Source organism: Lathyrus oleraceus, chromosome 3 (genome assembly GCF_024323335.1).
Source record: "Lathyrus oleraceus cultivar Zhongwan6 chromosome 3, CAAS_Psat_ZW6_1.0, whole genome shotgun sequence".
Lineage (NCBI taxonomy): Eukaryota > Viridiplantae > Streptophyta > Magnoliopsida > Fabales > Fabaceae > Lathyrus > Lathyrus oleraceus.
In genome coordinates this window covers 28,101,987-28,125,071 of record NC_066581.1, presented here as the reverse complement: position 1 = coordinate 28,125,071, position 23,085 = coordinate 28,101,987, and the positions used below count along the sequence as shown (strand labels likewise).

The 23,085-nt window shown below is 39.0% G+C and overlaps 1 non-coding gene across 1 annotated transcript; it reads right to left on the bottom strand.

Annotated features, from left to right (window-relative positions):
- Positions 1-18,052: 18,052 nt before the first annotated feature.
- LOC127133094 (small nucleolar RNA R71) lies at positions 18,053-18,159 on the bottom strand. Its single transcript, XR_007807089.1, has one exon. It is a non-coding gene; the product is annotated as a small nucleolar RNA R71 (small nucleolar RNA).
- Between the last annotated feature and the right edge of the window lie 4,926 nt (positions 18,160-23,085).

Sequence of the window (23,085 nt, the reverse complement as noted above, 5' to 3'; positions counted from 1 at the left end):
ATTTTGATACTATAATATGGGGCCTGATGTATGCTGTGAGATAAGCTCCATACCCGAACTTCGAGAAAAACTTAGAACCCGGAGTTGTGTAGTATTGAACCGAGGGGTGTATACCTCATTGGGACAATACAAAGACTCCACCTAGAGTAGATCTATTTGGAGTTTCAATCACAATATGGCTAGCCCATTATTGTGGGGGAGGTTCTAAATACGATCCGTAACTCTAGAGACCTCGCCTTAAACCCAAGTTTTGTTTTCATGATTGGTGATTATGTAGTATTGAACCGAAGGGTCTGCACCCTGTTCGAACAATACGAGAATCCCACTTAGATTAGATCATTTTAGAACTCCCATCACGATGTGGATAGCCCACCATTGCGAGGAAGTTTTGAACTTGATCCGTGAGTCTAAGTTCCTTGCTTGAAAACATAACTTTAGAACCTACCTTTGGGGAATTTCTTGTGATCAGAGAAACCCGTACTTCTTCCTGTTATCCTGATGTACTCGACATATGGATAATTTTGAGTTTGTATTCCTCTGCGAAAAACATGGCAGAACTTCATGCATTTGCATATCATCAACATGCATTGCATATCATTGTCCAGAAACAAAAAACTTACACCATATTCTACCATTTCTCCAGTAACGCTGACTACTCGACACCGGTACGAGACACGCTGCAATTACAAGATGACACTCGAACAACTTGAGGCAAACCAAGTTTCGATGAGAACAGACATTGACTCCATGCAGGAAAAGATGGATTGTTTGTTGGAAACCATGTTACTCTTGGCCCAGAAGGAGAAGGATGCTGAGACTAACGCCGAAGCCAGGAAAGTTGCTGCCCAATTTGGATCACCATCACTCAGTATCCCTGGAGTGATTGACCTTGATGGTAACCCTAATCAGCCTAGAGGACGACCGATCCCTATTCCTGTTCCCATGGTCAACATGAATCCCCATGAGCATTCTGCTACATCTGCTCGCCATGGATCCATGATGGGTGATGAAGATCCATACGACGCCTTCTTCATGCCACAACCCGCCAAACTTGCTGTTGGAGGTATCCCAGACCCAGCTGTTGAGAGACTCCATGCTCTGGAAGAGAAATTCAAGTCCTTCGAGGTTCACACCACTCCAGGTTTGGACGTCGTTGATATGTGCTTGGTGCAAGGACTCGTGATTCCACAAAAATTTAAAGTCCCCGACTTTGACAAATACAAAGGGATCAGCTGCCCGAGAACTCACCTCAAAGCTTATTGCCGCAAGATGGCCGCCCACATCAGTAATGATCAACTCCTGATTCATTACTTCCGAGATAGTCTCAGTGGGGCATCCTTGGAGTGGTACATGCAACTGGAGAGAGGACAGGTCCAATCATGGAGAGACCTCGCTGAAGCATTCCTAAGGCATTATCAGTACAATACTCATCTAGCACCCAATCGCACACAGCTGCAAGACATGACTCAACGCAACAATGAGTCATTCAAGGAGTACGCACAACGGTGGAGAGAGCTAGCAGCTCGTGTCCAACCTCCTCTTCTTGATAAGGAATTAATCGATATGTTTATGGGAACTCTGCATACCCAGTACATGGAGAAGATGGTAGGATCCAACTTCCCAACTTTTGTTGAGGTTGTCTCCGTGGGAGAACGAATCGAGAGCCAAATCAAGAAGGGGAATCTACCTTGTGCTGCCAATGCTTCAAATGGGATAAAGAAACCCTATCCCAATCTCCCAAAGAAGCCAGAAGGGCAGACCAATGCCGTAATGAGAGGAGGGGGATATAGGGCACCTCCGTATGCTCATACGCCTTACCCTCAGGTTGCTACTGTCATCCCAACGCCATATCAGCATCCACATCAGCAACCATATCAACAACAGTATCAACAGCCTTATCAACAGCCGACTTACCAACAGCCGCATCAAAATCAACAGCAACATGCTCAACCACGTCCACCTAACCAGCAGAGGGCAAGGAGGCCAGAAAGACATTTCGATCCTTTGCCAGTATCATATAGCAAGATCCTCCCCTACCTGCTAAAGGATGGATCAATTGTGCTGAAGGAGATAACACCTGCAACTCCGCCTTACCCTCTAGGCTACGATGCCAATGCTCACTGTGAGTATCACATGGGTGCCCCAGGGCACACAATAGAGAACTGTAAGGCTTTCAAGCACAAGGTCCAGGACTTGATTGACAGTAAAGCAGTTACATTCACGCCAGTGAGGCCAAACGTTGCAACAAACCCCACGCCCGCGCATGCAGAGTCGAGTGAAGCTCGAAGATAAAGCTTCTCACCTACCTGAACAAGTGGAACAACTCCCCAACGAAGAATCCAAAGATGAAGGCCTGTTCATTTGAATGAAGGCGATCATTATGCCAGTTTTACAGTTTTTGCATTCTTGTAATTTGATCTTGTTTGTTTAAGTACCGTATGCTTTAAACATTGTTATTTGTATTTGGTCTTATTAATGGGATGATTATGCATGCTTTGAATCAATCTTTCATATTCACTCATCTATCACATTTGCAAATCACAAACACATACTTTTTCACCTCACTTTCTTCATCACACTATCGTTAGTAAATGTTGGAAGGAGGATGACGAAAACAAAATGCTCATAATTGCTGATTGTATGCTTTCGGATAAAACCTTGTTGATGATGTACATGCATTGTTTCAAATCCCCAAACATTGGAGAGATAAGGAGTTAATCCCTGGTCAACCACTTCGAGCCTAGAAGTAGGAGTTTCTTTCAGATCTAAAAAACCCTTACGCTTAACCTGGGGCGGGGTAGTGTTCAGTTGATCTGACTACACATTCAAATTACAAGATGAAATATCCCATACACGGATCAACCATATGATATTCTTCGCACACATCATGAAGTGTCGAAGGAACCATACAAATCCAAATTTTATGTCGGTTGTTCTTCAATGACCAATGACTCGGCAGTCACAATTTCCAAAAAAAGTCAAAGAAAGAGCCCGCTAAGTCTAACACCCAAAATGGAGACTTAGGCAAAAACAGGGGCAATCCAGATGGATTAAAGCTTCAAACGAAGCGGTCCATGCAAAAGTTAGGGATCAAAACAAAAATCGAAAGAGACAACGAAAGTTTCTAACAAAACAAAACAAGATTCAGTGACCACCATACCAAAATCAAAGGGTCATCGACATCCAAAAAACGAAATAAGGTGGCTGTCATTCCAAGAGACCTTGAATCACCATCTTTATCCTTACACCTGCAAAAGATGAATGTGTGTGAATTAACTGAACGTAGGATTGGAGATCATCATGAAGAAGGGGTGGGTTAAAATAAACTCTGAGTCTTATATCCTTTCGTTTCAAAAACCATGAACCAAGCCACGTTACAACCCTCAAAAGACCTAATTGAAGTAAGGTTTATTCTGAAAGCATACTACAGCAAGTTTGAGTAAACTGACTCCGAAAGATTTGCTAATATTCTCTTCTCACTATATCACTCACACGCTAGCTAAATCAGCACCGCGATTGGACACATGATCCACTTGCCACACACTACCACAATATTCCAAATGAATGATTGTTTGTCAAAACTTGCATAACTGTTGCATTAAAATCACCATTTCTTGAATAGCAACTCTTAATTGTCAGTCAGTACTTGACATCAAGAAAATTCCAACAAGAAATAATTCAAGAGGCATTTGATCGTTGGTGCTGACACAAATCAAGACCATCCTATGAATCAGGGGCATGGCATCTTCTAATTATATTGACCTAAGAAGCAGTCAGTATAAGACAAACCTCCAAGCATCAGTTGATCAGGGAGGAAAAAACACTTCAATACTCAGTCCGTCTGAGGCAAGTCCTTCAAAGGCTAATCAAGGACAGACCATTGCAAGAGTCAGACATTGGAGCTGGAAAAGCAGACTCAGACCACGTCATGAGATAATCACTCCTAAGGTTTTCTTTCAAGGAGAATTCCTTTAGCTACCCTACAGTCTGGGGCAAGACAAGTTGCAAGGGGCAAGTTCCCTTCATATCTTCAAGACAATCAAGCAGATTGCGTCAGACACTAGTAACTGCTTGAATTCACAACCAAGATGTCAAAAGTTCGTACCAGTACAACATCACACCTTGACAAGAATCCTTAGGGCATATCAAAGGCGTAACCAACATGCGTTGATCACGTCGCTATGCTCAGTTACAGGCTGGCCATACATTTCAGAAGAAGAAATCGAGATCTTCTCAAAGACAAATACACAACATATCAGCAAAAGATCAAACTTGGGGCACCAAGAATATCCCCATCTATTGCGTGTTCATCACATCATCAACTACCGAGTGTCGGGAAGCAAGATCCGTTCACCAATCAATAGCTCAATCCACATTGACAATTATAAAAAGCCAAAGTCCACCTTGCTGGCACCCACACAAAAACAAATGCAACCAGCATTGGTTTCCAAAAAATACATCGCCTTTGAAAAGGGGGGCCAATCCCAAACAAACCAATCATTCTTCGCATTCATACATGCATCGCATGCATCACATGCATCACCTCATACATAATGCATACACGACATTTATGCATATAGCACGAATCAAAATCCAAGGTGTAGTCGTAGGCATCCAGGCCAACCCTCGGTTGAGTCATTGTTTTCCTCTGAGTGACTTCCTACCCTCTTATTGGGCGTTCCCCATTGAGTTATATCCTTCAACCTTTTGTTGATAAGATGTTATCCTCAGCTAAGTCAAACAATGTTTCTCCAAACACTTACCTTGTTTCGCGTTGAGCGTCCCTCAACGAGTCGTTTCCTGTAACCTTTTGTTGACAGAAACTACATCTCCCTGGAGAGTATTTGTTCTGCAACCTTTTTTTTATGGATACCCCAAGCAAGTCTTACCCAACAATGTTCCAACATTACCCAGCAAATCAGGTTTACTGAACTTTGACAGTAGCCTTATTTTTCCAATATTTTTCTCATTATCATCCTTTTGGTGAAAGTCCATTGAGGAATAATATTAATCATCACCCTGTTTACGATAACCGTTATCCTTTTGGTAATGGTAAATCCTTGACATTTGTGATCTTATTGTCATCCTTTTGGTGTCAAAGATCCTTGGGGTTTTGGTCCAACCTTAATCCTTTTGGTGAATGGTGACCTCTGCAATAATTACAGCCTACCGTCATCCTTTTGGTGTCGGCGATCCTTGTAGTGATAAGGATCCTTGTCATTTTTGTTCCATCATCATCCTTTTGGTGATGACATCCAATTTAATCTAAAATCATCCTTTTGATGATAGAGATTATGTAGTTTGGTTTAAGCTATCATCCTTTTGGTGATGGTGACTGTCACATTATGCGAAAAACCGGCGGGAAAAAGACACAGAGCCGCCACCGTGCGTTATTTATCCCAAAGGCGGGAAAGGAAACGCTCGAAGTAAACCTGGAAAGGACATGGTCTTACGACCAGAGATCGCAAGAATCGGGAGTCGGTTATGCGAAGGGAAGGTATTAGCACCCCTACGCATCCGTCGTACTCGACGGGATCCACGCTCAGAAAGAATAGAAGAAAGGTTGCTAAATAACTGCTCAAACACTGCACAAGACTGGAATAGAAACACAGATGAAAGACGGAAGAAACGGACTCGGCAGGATATCATATCCTGGGCCTACGTAGTTTGTCAGGGACAAACATCAGAGTCGACGTAGTTCGGGGAGAATGGGAAACATGCTCGCTAGGATGTCGCATCCTATGCATACGTATCTTCTCTACCCAGAGAAAGAATCAGAGCACTCGTAGCTCGGCTAACGCACGCCAAACAGAACACAGACAGGAAACCGACTGCCAATCGTTGGACTTACGTCAGACTCCAACACACAACCACACAGGAAACCGACTGCCAATCGCTGGACTTACGTCAGACTCCAAACAAGCAAACACACACAAGGGGTTGAAAAAGAAAAAGGGCGCCCGGAGAGATCTGCTCATCTCCTGCCTACGTACCTCATCTGGTATGAGGATCAGGGCGACGTAGTTCCCCTTAACAGGGAAATAACTTCTAACCTAACCAGAGACAAGGGAGATAACAAGCTACTAGGGAGACTACAACTCGAGCCTAGAAGTTGTCATGCATATGATCCCTAAGTTGAGGTCTCTAGTCCTAACTCGCACAGGAAGCAAGCTAGCCTAAACAACACATAATCAAACACAAGCACAAGAGAACAAGCACACACACTATATGCAAACAAGTGGCTCATACAAGGCTAGGCTTTAGTCAAGGGGTCACATTAACCTCGACAAACAAGCCAACTGGAAAGGGGTGTTTTGGGCTCTTAACCCTAACATTGAGAGTTAGGGTGAAGCAAATGAAATGGGACATGAGGGTAAGACCTCACAGCTCTTATCCCTGGCCTGGGAGAGCTTGAAACAATGAAAGCGTGGGATTCTAGAATGTGGGACTCTATTCCACAATGACTGACACAACAAGATTTTGGGTTTTATTCAAAGTGCATCAACACATGGTGTGAGCAAGATGAAAGACTCAACTGAATAGCAGGGGATGGATTGCACATCCCTTGTATCTGCCAATGCCTCTTCACTTAGGAGGTCTTTGAATGTACAAGGCACAAAGATAAACAACCACAAACATTGCCTCTTAAGGAGGGCTTCAGACAGGTGCCTGCCAACATAACATGACAGGTCTTCCAGACTACATGGAGATCAAGGAAGTTACCTAAGTGGTATGTCAACCACAAGCAAAGCAAAGCAACTCAAACAATGAGTTAAAGCGGCTAAAGTTCCTGTGTAAACAATCAAACAATCAGTATAGTATTCAGACAAACTATTCACAGACAAACAATCAGTACAAGGCCTAAGAGGCAAGCAACTCAAATTGTTTCATCACTCAAAGAACCTACAAAACAGCAAATGTTAGTGGAACACATCATTTTGCATCTCAATTTATTAGATCAACATCATCCATCAAGACTAGAAGCTTGAACCTGAAATGCACAACTCAAATGTGAGTTCAAACCCCTAGGTCAAAGCCTAGGGTCAAAAGTGGGGAAAAAATTCAAAACAGAAGCTAATACTCAACACAAAGCATGTCTATTCAATCAAGAACATGTCCTAAAAAGGACCAAATCAAAATCGTTAAGCATGTTCATTTCATGTGCAAGAGAAGGCAAAAGGCAAATTCAAAGCTCACAAATGATCATCATGAATGAAAATTCCATATCAAAACAGAAATGACTCAAATAATTCTGGAAAAAATCATGAGCATTCAACACATCACAAAAATCATAAACAGAGAAGTTCATTTGATATGGAAATGAAAATGCACAAGTTGATCATCCAATTGTGTGACACAAATTGTCACACCTAAAGTACATGTGTCCCAAACAGTGAAGCAAATTGCAAAAAGTGCCAAATAAAATGACACACATCCACAAACACGTTAACAATCATCATGCAAAATTTCATGGCAATTGGATCAATATCAAGCATTTCACAATGGAAAGGACAAGGCAGTGTCACAAAGCATACATGTTCAATTAGTCTAGCACATTTTAATTTCCAGAAATGATAAAATCACAAAATCAAAACCATAAAATTCTAGACATTTCAAGGATCACGTAGGAAAAAACCTGGAATTATTTGGATCATTCTACAATTAGTTATGATTTTTTGAAGATCATGGAAAAAAATGAAATAAAAATTGAAAAAAACATGAAAATAAAATGAAATGAAGAAATTGTGGAAACGCGCCCAGCCGGAATCGAAGCGAGGGAAGGCTCGCTGATGAAACGACGTCGTTTCATTAGTGCCCTAGCCAAAACGCAGGAACGGACGCTATGCTGCCACTAGGTGGATGCTAGTGGCGGAAACCACCGTCTTCTTCATGAAGACGGTGGTTGTTACTGTTCACGATGATTTTTTTTTCCAGAATTTTAAAATTCATACACCAATGGAAAGCTTGCAACATGACGAATCCAAATCTACCATTATTTTACTCTAATTCATCATATATTTCAAGAATCGAAGAGAAGAAGTATTGGATCTACAAACTTTAATTTGCCATAACTCCATGAATATTGCACCAAATTTCATGTTCTTTATATCAGCGGAATCATCAAGCAACGAACTACAAGATTATGTGCATAAAAACAGGAATTAAGAGATGCGAAATTTTGACCTCTTGAAGCTCCAACAATGACAGTAGTAGATTCAAGACTTGGCACTTGTGTAGATCCACTCCTAAACCCTTGTTATGAATCCTAAAGTTGAAATTGAGGCCTGGAGATGTTTAGATCTTGCTCAAATTTGAAACTCCATCTTCACCTTCATGAACTTGCCATGCTTGATTTCCACACGAATCCTTCAAAACAAAGATGGATCTGCACTAAATCAAGATCATAAAACCAGAATATGAAAGAAAAACTCAATGTTATGTGGAAGAATTTTGAATTTGGATTGGGAGAAAATTTTGGAGGGAAAAAAGTTCTAGATCTAGAAATGGTGAATTCTGAAAATTCTGTTGTGATTAGCTATTTATATGACATGTTAATCCATTTCCTAATCATGTTTAGGCTTGGCTAATTAAACTTTAATGAGAAAAGAGGTGTTATGTCAAATTTGGTTTTTTCACCCCATGCATGCAAACCTACGTGAACAGTAGCAAATGGCCATGCATTTTCACTTAAAACCATGTTATGAACATGTTGGAATGGTTAAAAAGTCCATATGATGCACCAATTTTGAATTCATGATTTTCCCTCCAAAATCTTCATGAATAAGCACATGACCATATGATGAATTTTCATGCAATGTGATGAATGATTTGGAAAGTTCATGTCATGAGAAACATTTGGCAAAAAGGAGCACTCAATTTGGAGTTATGAGTCAAAAGTTATGGCCTTTTGAAGTTCTATGCACACTTGGCAATGATTTGATCATATCTCCTCAACCATTCATCAGATGCTCATGATCTTGGACTTTTTCGAAATGGGAGAGAGAGATCTTCAACTTTCATGTTGGACAAAAATTCATTTGAAGCTTCTTTGATGTTGGAAAGTTGAATTGAAGTTGGTCCAAAAACTTGCCATTTTTGGAAACTTGAAATTACAGGTCACTTTCCATTTTTGGAAACTTTTGATTTGGCTTCAAAACCTTCAATGTATGAGTTTGACATGTTGAATAAACCTCTTTGGGACATGAATGAAGTGTTTCAAACCATTTCTCCACCTCCTAGCCCTCAGTTGACTTGCAGTTGACTTTTATGGGTCCCAGATGACTTGAAACTACATTGTGGACTTTGAGCTTTCAACACTTGGCCAAATTGCATCAAAATGAACCTTGATTCATGTAAGCTCCCTAGAACAACCATAGGGCCTTTATCTCAAGGAAATGCTTGCTCTTTTGCACTCTTCTGATGCCAGTCTTGACTGATGAGATGCAATGTGATGAATGCCATGTTAATGTATTGTTAACGTGATGTCAATGACCTAAAGAAATGAAATGAATGTAGAAATGGGGGGGGGGGGGGTGCAAATTTGAGGTGCTACAGTGACATTTGAAAAGTCCAATCCCACTTTCATCCTTTTGGTGATGGGGATCCTTTGAGTTGTGTGACTTATTATCATCCTTTTGGTGGTAACAAGTTTTGTTTTTAATTATACCTTCATCCTTTTGGTGATGGTGATTGTTTTGACTTATTATCATCCTTTTGGTGGTAACAAGTTTGTCTTGATCTTACCTTTATCCTTTTGGTGTTGGTGATCATTTGGGTTATTGACTTATTATCATCCTATTGGTGATGACAAGTTTTGTTATTGGTCTTACTTTCATCCTTTTGGTGATGGTGATCATTGAAGTTATTTGACTTATTATCATCCTATTGGTGATGACAAGTTTTGTTGTTCGATCTTACCTTCATCCTTTTGGTGATGGTGATCATTTGAGTCTATTTTGACTTATTATCGTCCTTTTGGCGATAACAAGTTTTGTCTTTTAATTATACCTTCATCCTTTTGGTGATGGTGATTGTTGACTTATTATCATCCTTTTGGTGATAACAAGTTTGTGTCTTGATCCTACCTTCATCCTTTTAGTGATGGTGATCAATTGCGTTGTGAACTTATTATCATCCATTTGGTGGTAACAAGTTTTGTCTTTTAATTCTACCTTCATCCTTTTGGTGATGGTGATTGTTGACTTATTATCATCCTTTTGGTGATAACAAGTTTTTGTCTTGATCTTACCTTCATCCTTTTAGTGATGGCGATCAATTGCGTTGTGTGCTTATTATCATCCTTTTGGTGGTAACAAGTTTTGTTTTAATTATACCTTCATCCTTTTGGTGATGGTGATTGTTGACTTATTATCATCCTTTTGGTGGTAACTAGTTTTGTCTTTTAAATTATACCTTCATCCTTTTGGTGATGGTGATTGTTGACTTATTATCATCCTTTTGGTGATAACAAGTTTTTGTCTTGATCTTACCTTCATCCTTTTGGTGATGGGGATCCTTTGTGTTGTGTGCTTATTTTCGTCCTTTTGGCGATAACAAGTTTTGTCTTTTAATTATACCTTCATCCTTTTGGTGATGGTGATTGTTGACTTATTATCATCCTTTTGGTGATAACAAGGTTTTGTTTTGATCTTACTATCATCCTTTTGGTGATGGGGATCCTTTGGGTTGTGTGACTTATTATCATCCTTTTGGTGGTAACAAGTTTTGTTTTTAATTATACCTTCATCCTTTTAGTGATGGTGATTGTTGACTTATTATCGTCCTTTTGGCGATAACAAGTTTCGTCTTTTAATTATACCTTCATCCTTTTGGTGATGGTGATTGTTGACTTATTATCATCCTTTTGGTGATAACAAGGTTTTGTTTTGATCTTACTATCATCCTTTTGGTGATGGGGATCCTTGGGATTGTGTGACTTATTATCATCCTTTTGGTGGTAACAAGTTTTGTTTTTAATTATACCTTCATCCTTTTGGTGATCGTGATCATTGAGTATCGACTTATTACCATTCTTTTGGTGATAACAAGTTGGTTGTGTGACTATACCTTCATCCTTTTGGTGATGACAGTCCTGAAAATCATGGTGAATTCCTATCATCCTTTTGGTGATGGTAATTAATTTTATTGTCATCCTTTTGGTGCCAGAGAACCCGTTTGGTTTCCGCTCTCGCATCAGAAACGACCTTTGCAAGATCGAGTGTCGACTCGAGGGTTGGCTTTGATTTGGCATTCTACCCCTATTACCTTGGTACTGTTAGAATCCATTACATTTTCTTTATGCATTTCTCCATTGCATTTCAAAGGACAAAATTTGGATCTTTTCGTATTTAATTACATTCCACCACGAATGTATGAAAACTGTTGTCATTCTTACCTTATGGTTCAAGTTAATTAAATAGGGGCAACTGTCATACCCCAATTTTGTCCGGGCATATTTAAATTTTCATAGAATTAATTTCATTTTTTTATTTTTGCATCATATGCATAACAAATCATACATTCCAAGTTCATAACATTTCCAAGTTCATACCAAATTCCTTCATTTACAAAGATCTCATTCAACTGACGATTAGATTATATTCCATTGTCGTCATATGAAAGGATGCAAAATTTGGAAATTTTTGATAAACTGTTGACTTTTGTCAACCGTTGACTTTTGGTTAAACAGTGGGCCAAAGTCAACCATGTGGCTAAAAAAAACCATTCCTATTCTTTTCCTAATCATTTTAAACCATGCATTTTCATTATGTTGGACCTTGATCAATAAATCATTAATCCACCGATCTAGCTTACACTTCCATACGCAAGTTAATATAAACCATGTTCATTTCAAAAGCCAATATTACATTACAGGAACCTTTGTGAACCAATACACAAATCTTGTTCATACTATATCTACAAAGCCAGCTCAGGCGTGTTTACCCACAATGAACATCATGTTTACTGCTAAAATTCAAGCATATAGGAATGCACAAATTTGAAGAATAATACATACACGTCCATACGTTAATGTGTTACAAATATGAGTTACAATTGGATGCAATGTCACCCTCAATTGGATGCAATGTCATCAATGCCAAGGTGATGTTCAAGCAGGAAGATGGTTATAGAAGGCACAACTCTTCGAAGTGAAAACGAGTCAAAGCAGGCCATACCAACTGATGTGAACTAACAAAGGCACAATGGCGAATGGAAGCAGGAACCATGTCAAGGCAAGCTTCATGTTGCAAAACCTCAGTCCAAATATGCATACCAGCATAATGGCATATGTGACATAAGCCTGGTGCTGCAATCTCTGTAGACTTGCCAAGAAAAAACTCATTGCACGGAGGTTGTAAGGCCACAGATAATGCAATAATCTGGACACGAGTTGAACTTCACTTAAAGCCTTGATCAAAAGTACTCAAAAGGTCCACACAACCTGAAACATCAATCAGTACAATCAAGTTACTAACCACCTAAGCCATGACCTAAGGCCTGCATAAAAAGCTTCATCCATCAGACCATGAGAACCATAATCCATAGTTGCAAAACAAGGCTTAACGGAGAAAACAAGGTTACAACAACTATTACACCAGAAGGAGAACCAGAAGGATTACGGGTATACATTAATTAAGTCTAAATTTCACAATGGTGCTTAAAGTCCTACAAAGGATCAATTCACGTTTTTACCGCAGTAAGAACTCCTTGGGATAACACCAAATTTATGGGACCACATGACTCCCAGAAAAACGCTCACTCACTACAGACGAAAACAGGGTTGCTCTTAACAAAATCAGGAATATTTGGTCCCCACCAAAATCTAAAGAAAATATTTCATGCTAACGGAATGATTTGCTGGATCCGCCAGCTCACACCATTACATGATGCTCGTACCACCTCTCTATAAGAAGGGAGTGAAATCCACTGAAAAAAGGACCCCCTACTGTTACTCTGCCGAAAATCATTACCTAAATTCCTCAAAGTCCAAATCACAAAAAACTATTCAGAGTTTCTCGCCGAAACTCTGAGGTAGTCGGACTGAACCCCTCGGTGAGCACCCACGACCGGAGCCATCATCAGACACCGAAATCAGAAGAAGATTTAAGCTAAAAGAATGGTGAATCGCAAGGGAGTGTCAGCGTTTACTGTGAATCACGTAAGGATCTGCTTGAAGGATCGTCGGAATCTGGATAGGCCAAAGCTTTGAATCGGTACACTTTCTCATTGTCTTTGCTTCCAGACTTTGTTTGGTCGGTAAAATCGTTGGTGGAATTTCAAATCGAGGTTATTGTTATCTGGTATTGATTGATGATCGATGCTTGTTTTTTTCTTTGGTTTCTGATTTAACGATAGATCTATGTAAGGTAGCAGGTTGAGAAAGAAAAGGGTCTCGTTTTTCTGTGTGATGAGTGAGAGAGAAGTTCGGTTTTGTATCCATGCTGAGGTTGATTTGTGAGCGTTTCACTTTGGAAGAGAAAACGGAGCGTTGACAGGGATAGAAGAGAGATCAGTGTTCTAATTGTAGGCTTATTGTTTTATTTGTAGTTAATTAATTGATTACTGCAGGATTTATGTCCCTTAATATCATAACGTTAAAATGCATATTAATTGTAACGGTAGGAAATTATTATAGCATTAAATTAGAACCATCCCCAAGAAAGCCACGCGTCTCCCTGGTAATTGAGTAGATAAGACCAAACAGTCATCCTTCAAACGCGGAACAGCTATACAACTGCCTCCCTTTCTTTTTGAATTTCACTTCAAACGTGGTGGATAGGATTGGGATGGAGTTGGGCTTAAGGCCCACTCCGATCCATGTTGATTTTGTTCTTTATTGGGCCGATTGCTGCAGGATGGCCCATTTCGAAATTCCTTGTTACTTCAAGGCCTCTTGTTGGTTTTGGTAACCTGATTTTCCTTTGTTCTCATACACCCTTATTTTGTTTTTTAAAAAAAATATATTTCATAATTTATCTACTATATTCATTTTTATGATATTGATAAGAAAAACTATTATTTTAATTCAATTTTCTTGATTGGTCCTATTATGAGTTTTAACTATGGATACAATACATGTTCAATTGAGTGGGTAGTGTTAATAAGTGAATAAACAAGTTTGATTTCAGATTATTCTTCCAAATCAACTATATTTCCTGAAAATGCTATTTTTTATAAATCTAAAGCTTTGGATGAAAAAGGGTATAGTAAGCGTACGCTTCACTAAACTCTCGAGTGTTCGAATAATTGGCGTACGCCATATTGCTTGAATTCTTGTCGTCCAATCAAAACATTAATCGTGCGAAGTTCAAACCATTTTTCTAAATTAATATAATACTTAAGAATATTCTTAACATAAATCTTGGGATGAAAAAGATATAGTAAGCCTCCGCTTCACTATCTCTCGACTATTTGAATAATTGGCGTACGCCACATTGCTCGAATTTTCGTCATCCAATTTAAAACCCTAATAATCATACAATTTCAAATCACTTTTTTCAAATCAAATATAAGTTCTAAATTCAAATTATTTTAAGACCATGATTATACACATTCAAATCACATCTTCTAAATCAACTACAAATCCTAAACCATTTAATTCTAAATTTCCGATAAAAAAAGGATAGGAGGCGTACGCCTCACTATCTTTCGATTATTCGAATAATTGGCGTACGCCACATTGCTCGAATTTTCGTCATCGAATTAAATCACAATCATATAAACTCAAATCACCTCTTATATCAAATCCAATTTTGCAAAAACAAACAACTTAAACTTCAATAGAGAATGGGAGGCATATGCCTCACCATTCCTTAATTATTTGAATAATTGGCATACGCCACATTGTTCAAATCATCTTCAAATCCAAACCTACCAATTCAAAATTCAAACCATTTTCGCAAATCAAATACAAACATATAAACGTATCTTTAACACTTTAAACCTCAGATGATAAGAGATAGGAGGCGTTCGCCTCGCCATCTCTCGATTATTTGAATAATTGACGTATTCCATATTGCACAAATTATCGACTTCCGACTAAAACACTTTAAATAAACTTGGATAAGGGAATAGGTGGCGTACGCCTCATTATTCCTTGAATAAGCAAGTAGGAGGCGCACGCCTCACTACCGTGCATATTCAACATCCACAAACAAACTTTCAAAATAATTCGAACGAAAAAGGAGTAGAAGGCGGTCGCCTTATTATTCCTCGAAAGAATTGGACGATTGGTGTACACCACATTGCTCAATCTTTCGTCGTTCTTCAACACATCTCAAAAAAATCAAGTCTAACTTCTCGCCCCCGTGCGATCAAAACAACCCAAATCAAACACCCAAACACATCAATTCAACTTGTCACCCCCGCGTGACCAAAACCCTTTCAAAAAGAACACTGTCAATCCTTTCTAATACGCATAACAAACCAGTGCTAGAGCCTCCACCGAGAGTAGACAAGCCAGCGTTTAGCCGTTAGAACGCCGACCTACACAGTCGTTCATCAAAACAAAACATACCAAATATTCGTAGTAGCCCGAACTACGAATGCTCTGATTTCCTTATTGCACTATAAGGATACGTAGGCAAGAGATTGCTGTATCTTCGCGAGCACACTAATAAAAAACCTCCCATTTCCCCTCCTGAGGTCTTCATCCACATCTATCATCAATTCTAATCACTCGAAGCAAGCAAGTAATAGTCAATTAACAGTCAAATAGCAAAATCAGACTAAAAGGTTCCCGTTGAGTACAACGGACGTAAGGGGTGCTAATACCTTCCCCTTGCGTAATCGACTCCCGAACACGAATATGGTTGCGACGACCATTATTCTTATTTCTAAAGGTTTTCTCGATATTTTCCTATTTCTTCATTGGAATGAATAAAGTTCGGTGGCGACTCTGTTTCGAATAACATTTTTTTCGTGTTCCATCGCGAGGGATCGCATTATCATTTTTTGAGGTGCGACAACTCCCACTGTGGCTGGCGCCATGGGTCCAGCCATGACATGTCATAAATCAACTTCCCTCAAATGCCACGTCTCCCACTACCTCCACTTGGGTCCCCTAATTTACCCTTATGGCGGGCGCCATGGTGTTGTGGCGGGCGCCACAAGAAGAAAGAAGTTTCCCTCCCAAATTCAAACTGAAGGGCATCCTTGTCATTTCTATTATTTTCCTTACTTATAAATAGAGACTTGATTTCATTTGTTTCATCATCCAAACTTAGAAAAAACTTAGTTACAATTAGGCATATATTCAGTATTATAAAAGTTGTAATCGCTTCACATTGCTGTGTTGCCACAATTGTGTAATCGAGTCTGTAATCGAGTTTGGAGCACTTTGGAAGGAAGTTAATCCTGCTGCCATTTTTATTTCCGTTTTTCACTTTATTCAACCCTCCGATTGGAGCAGGTTTTATTGCTTTACCTTTGTCTACTTTACTTTCCCGCATTGTCTTTACTTTTTTTATTTCTCGCACTCGCACTACTTTCGTTTATTTCTCGCACTCGCACTACTTTATTTATTTCTCGCACTCACACTACATTCATTTATTTCTCGCACTCACACTACTTTATTCATTTCTCGCACTCGCACTACTTTCATTTATTTCTCGCACTCGCACTACTTTTATTTACTTTCCGCACTCGCACTACTTTTATTTACTTTCCTCACTCGCACTACTTTTATTTAAATTAAAATGCACCTTTCCTTTACCATGTCTAGCTAAACCTATAAAGGTTAGAATGTAAGGACCGTAATTGAACCGATAATCCGTACAATTGTTCGTAGAAACACTTAAGGGCTATTTTGACTTTCAACTTAAGTTTTCCCGCACTTAATTTCCGTTGGGTAAGATCAAAAGCCGTCCAACGTCTTTTTAAACTTAGTTGTTTTTAACTATTTCAAATACAGCGAAAGCGCTTTGTTTAGTTCATTAGGAGTTTTTAACTTAACAAGAAAAGTGATTTTAAAACTATTTTCGGACGCGTTTATAAGTTTAGAGTCTGGTTCATGAGAACCTCTTTTGGTAAAGAAAATCCAGGTTAAAATACTTTTCAACTTAGTCAAGATACTATATTTCTTAAAAATAGGTTTACTACTCTAACGCAATGCGCGCCTTTTTATAAGTGAAAATAAGAGGGTTTGATTAGGTAGTATAACTCGGTTCTGAATACGCGAAAGCGACAGTTCCCGTTCAATTGGTTTGTTTCAAAGTAGGAAACACTGCCCATAAGTAATTCTATTAGCAAGTACTTCGATTATTAATTGATTATGTGAATTACATTCGAACCTGTCTTTATTAATTGAATTTAATTTAATACTTTACTTTTCATTGTACACTCTTAAAACCCCTATTTCGATCACTTTAGATAAACACCGTAACAATAGATAACGATAGATTGACACTTGGTCTCTATGGATTCGACAATCTTTTATATTACTATGACGCGTTCGTATACTTGCGAAAAACACGCATCAAGTTTTTGGCGTCGTTGCCGGGGATCAAATTCGTCAAATTTCGTACCCTGTTGTTATATCGTTTAGACTTAGGTTATTGCCCGTCGGTCAATGCGAAGAACTCGCAGCATCGGAAGCTTAATATACCCTCTGGCGGAACCTGAACGTTACGTTCGCGCACATTTATTTTTTCATAGAATTAGGAGAGATATGGCCGAAGATCAAAACCAAAGACCTCTTAAGGATTTCTCCCAACCATCCAACGAAGAACCTAGTTCTAGTATAGTAAACCCAACCATCCCAGCTAATAATTTCGAACTTAAACCCTCCCTGTTGCAACTAGTGCAACAGAGACAATTCGCAGGTCTTGCTACCGAGAACCCAAACCAACATTTAAAAATATTTCTCTAATTAGCAGACACTTTTAAAACCAATGGAGCTTCTCCTGAGGCAATACGTTTAAGATTATTCCCTTTTTCCCTCAGAGATAAAGCCCTATCATGGTTAGATTCCCTTCCACCCAATTCCATAACTACTTGGGACAACTTTAGAAGAGTATTCCTTGCTAGATAGTTTCCCCCAAGTAAGACCTCCGTTCTTCGAAACCATATAACTAGATTTACCCAGAACCAAGGAGAATCGTTATTCGAAGCTTGAGAGAGATATAAAGAGCTGTTAAGAGCATGCCCACATCATGGTTTATAAAATTGGTTAATCATTCAGACCTTCTATAATGGACTTCACTATAACACTAAGATGACCATCGACGCTGCCGCAGGCGGTGCGCTGATGAACAAACCTTATCCTGAAGCTAGTGCCCTCATAGAAGATATGGATTAAAACCATCAATCATGGGGAGTAGAACGAGCGACATTTAAGAAGAAGGAAGCCCAAGGAGGAGTACATGAGTTAAGCTCTATAGACATGATGCAAGCTAAAATGGACGCATTAGCCCTTAAGGTCGAACATATGTATGTAAACCCGAATACTGCAACTGCAGTTTCGTCGAATTGTGAGATATGTAGAACCAAAGGACACCAATCTGCAGAATGCAGTCTATTAAATGAAACCCACTCTGAGCAAGTGAACTACAATCAAGGGAACCCATATTCGAATACCTATAAACCTGGATGGAGGAATCATCTGAACTTCTCCTATAAGAACAATAACCCTATCCAAAATACTGCACCTCTGAGACAACTAGGTTACCAAGCCCCAAGACCAAATCAACCTATGCAACCTGTGCCACCAAAGCCGAGCCTTGAGAAAATTATGGAAAATTTTATCACTGCTCAAACCCAACAAAACAAAGAGTTCATGAACCAAAACATTCACGTTAGCGAACTGATTACCCAGTTAGGAACCAAGGTTGACCAAATAGTTACTCACACTAAGATGCTTGAAACCCAGATCTCTCAGGTAGCTTTAAACCAAGCCCCCCAGACTACCCCTGGAGGACAATTCCCTGGACAACCTCAACAGAATCCGAGAGGACAAGCCAATGCCATTACCCTACGATGTGGGAACGCTTATGATGAGCCACCGAACCGAAGATTTAGTGAACCCAAAACTTCTAAGGAATATACCGAACCCACGGACAAAGTAAAAGAACCAGAGGAATCTGAAAAACAAGAAGGTCAAAGAAAAGGAGAAGAACCTAAAGACAAAACTTATGTACCACCCCCGCCAAACAAACCACCGATACCATATCCGCAAAGACTCAAACAAACCCAGATCAATAACCAGTATCAAAAATTCATTAAGGTTATAGAAAAACTTCACGTAGAAATCCCTTTCACAGAAGCCATCACCCAAATACCTTCTTATGCAAAGTTTCTCAAAGACATCCTTACCAATAAACGTAGACTCGACGATCCGAAGCCCTTGGAATGCAATTCTATTTCCAAGAATAAGTTAGCCAAAAAAGATAAAGATCCTGGAAATTTCTCCATTCCTTGTCTTTTGGGTATTCATGTCATCGAAAAAGCTTTTCTAGACTTAGGAGCTAGTGTGAGCTTAATGCCTTTAGCAGTTTGTGAGAGGTTAAACTTAGGAGAATTACAGCCTACTAAGATGTCACTTCAGTTGGCCGATAGATCTGTTAAGTATCCGATAGGCATATTAGAAGATGTCGCTGTTAGGATAGGTCAGTTATTTATCCCAACTGATTTTGTTGTCATGGACATTAAAGAGGACAATGATATACCAATCCTTCTAGGAAGACCGTTCTTATCAAACTGCAGGAGCCATAATAGATGTCTAGAGAGGAAAGTTGACCTTTGAGGTAGGTGACGAGAAGATAGAATTTATACTTTCAAAATTTCTTATGGCACCTGTGATGGGAGACGCATGTTATGCCATAGATATCATTGATGAATGCATTAGGGAAATAGAACAAGAAGAAATCATAAAAACAATTAAGTTGCCATTAACTCTCATACTTGAAGATGATGACTTTAGGAAACCCTACATCGATGATAACCATTACGAATATTTATCCATTACCCAAGATCCTATGCCATGCCCTAATAAACCAACCTTAGAACTTAAGGAACTGCCTAAGAACCTGAGATATGAGTTCCTCGATGAAGAGATGAACCGTCCAGTTATAGTCAGTGCTACCTTGAGCCAAGAGGAAACATACCAACTCTTAGATGTTTTACGAAGATATCCCTCATCCTTAGGATATAATATCTCTGATCTGAAAGGTATAAGCCCATCCGTATGTGTCGCAACCTAAAAAAAACAGAGATGCAAAAAAACAACCGGCAAAAGAAAAAGACAGACAAAAAAGTCGCCACCGTGCGTTATTTATCCCAAAGGAGGGAAAGGAAACGCTCGAAGAAAACCTGGAGAAAGGAAAGGAAAAGACAAGGTCTCGCAACCAAATCTTGGGTTCGGGAGTCGATTATGCGAAGGGAAGGTATTAGCACCCCTACGCATCCGTAGTACTCTATGGGATCCACTCTTGTTGTTCTTGTCTAAAGGGTATAGGTGTATCTGATGTACTATTTACTAAAAGAGGAAGGTCAAAAGGAAAATGACTCGCACGGATGTCGCATCCACTGGATACGTATCTCATCTGAGTATGAGAATCAAAGTCTTCGTAGCTCGGCTACCTATGGGTTAAAGAGAAGTGTGCTCGCTAAGACATCGCGTCTCATGCCTACGTATCTCATCTGGAATGAGAATCAGAGCAAAACATAGTTCAGCTAACTACGGGAACAAGGGTCTCGATTGCAACTAGGGCAAGAGAAAGGGAAGGTCTCGATCGCAATGAGGGCGAGAGAAAAGAATCGTAATAAGGGCGAAAGCAAGCAAGGATTAGTTGTTAGTGGTCAGTCAAAACTCGGCAAGACATCGCATCTCGTGCCTACGTATCTCATCTGAACATGAGAATCAGAGTTGTCATAGTTCGCCTAACTAGGGGTTAAAGATTGCCATATGAACATGGACTTACAAAAGAGGACACCAGTTATGTCAAAGGAATGTGGGCAATGTGTTCGCGTCCTAGCAGTAGGTGTCACAGCTCGCTGAATTGAGTCTTAGGCAGTTACCTCTTTGCAATAGAACGAAATGATATGCCATAAGATCGGAGACGCACGGAAGGTCTAAAAATGGGGAAGCTTTTCCCTAGAGTTGTCATGCAATGTGGACCTATGTGTTAGGATTTACAAATGGGAACCTCTACCTAATGTTAGCATGCAAAGAAAAAAAAGGGAATTCTACCTATGTTATCATACAAAGAATAAGGGAATTCTACCTATGTTATCATACAAAGAAAAAGGGAATCCTACCTATGTTATCATACAAAGAAAAAGGGAATCCTACCTATGTTATCATACAAAGGGTTCTACCTAATGGGTGCTACCTAAACAGAACAAGAGTTGACGGATGGAGCAAAGAGAGGAGTCACGGATAAGGGTGGATGGCGATGCCAAAAGCAATCGACTTACAGGTAGATGACGGTGCATGAAGCAATCGACTTATAAGAGAAATGGTGATGCATGAAGCAATCGACTTACAAAAGGATGGATGAATACGTGCTGGTTCTGTTAGGTTTTGAAAATGATTACTCGATGTTGGATCGAGGTTTTGATCTTGTTTTGAAATGGTTATCGGATGTTTGTTTTAGTTCTTGTATTAACAGATGAATAAAGAATGAAAGAATAAATATTATACACTTCATGGGAGAGGGGTACATTTGTTATGAATGGGGATTGTTCATGGCAATCAAATAATAAAAATACATGCCTCATACATCATACAAGTAGGCCACATATATTAATCAGATCAGACAAGTAAACAAGTATATAATCAAATCAAATGAATCAAATAATGATATAAGGTAGCATTAAACAAAGCATGAGAAGTATGAACATGTTAAGCAATCAAACAATATAAGCATGGATGAAAGAAACAAGTATAAAAAATATCAGATGAATCAGACAGATGAAACTATGCACACAAAGGATCAATGAATAATTTAATCGGGAAATGAGGCAAGGATCAAATAAAATCAATATGAAAGGCCTCTAATACATGGCATATGAGATGAACAAGGGAGGATCAAAAGATCTCTTCAATTGCCCAAAGCAATCCCTAAGTCAAACATCAATCATAGAAAAGTCAACCAAAAAGTCAAGTCAACTTAAAAAATATGGAATTAATAGTAAATTAATCAAGAAAATTATGAAAAATTAAAATAAGTAAGGTGGGGTCAGGACATCATCATCCACCAAATATATTTTAAAAATAATGTGACTTAGTGTATAAATTAATTGAAATGAAACAGAAGTCAAACGAAAAGTCAACCAAACAAACTAGGTCAAAAATAAATCCAAAATAAATTAAAAATGGGAAATAAAATTCCAAGAAAAGGTCAGGTTGACCATGAGACATTGGTCAACCTTCATCCCAAAAATCAAGAACTAAAAATAATTCTAATCATGAAAATAAAATCAAGAAATAAGTGTATGCTTAAAAGAACCACTTGAAATAAATAATTAAAATAAAATATTAACATTAAATAAATATGAAAATAAAAATAAATAAAATTAAATAAAACATTAAGGAAAGTGAAAAATATTTTTTGGTATTTTTATGAATAAATAAAATATTTTTATTAATTAAAAGACAAAACAGAAAATAAAAATGTGAATTAAAAAATGAAAATGAAATAAAAAAGGAGTGTTTTGGTAATGAAACGGGCAACCACATGTCTGGTGACCTTCGCAAATGACGCTGCTTCGACCCACTTGGTGAAATAGTCGATGGCAATAAGGATGAAGCGATGCCCATTGGAAGCAGTCGGCTCAATCTTTCCAATCATATCAATTCCCCACATAGCAAACGGCCACGACGAAGACATCACATTCAGAGGATTTGGCGGCACATGCACCTTATCAGCATAAATCTGGCATTTATGACATTTCCGAGCATATTTGAAACAATCAGATTCCATGGTCATCCAGTAATAACCCGCTCTCAACAACTTCTTAGCCATTGCATGTCCGCCGGCATGAGTACCGAAGGAGCCTTCATGAACTTCCTGCATTAACATGTCTGCTTCGTGTCTATCCACGCATCTGAGAAAGATCGTGTCGAAGTTCCTCTTATACAACACA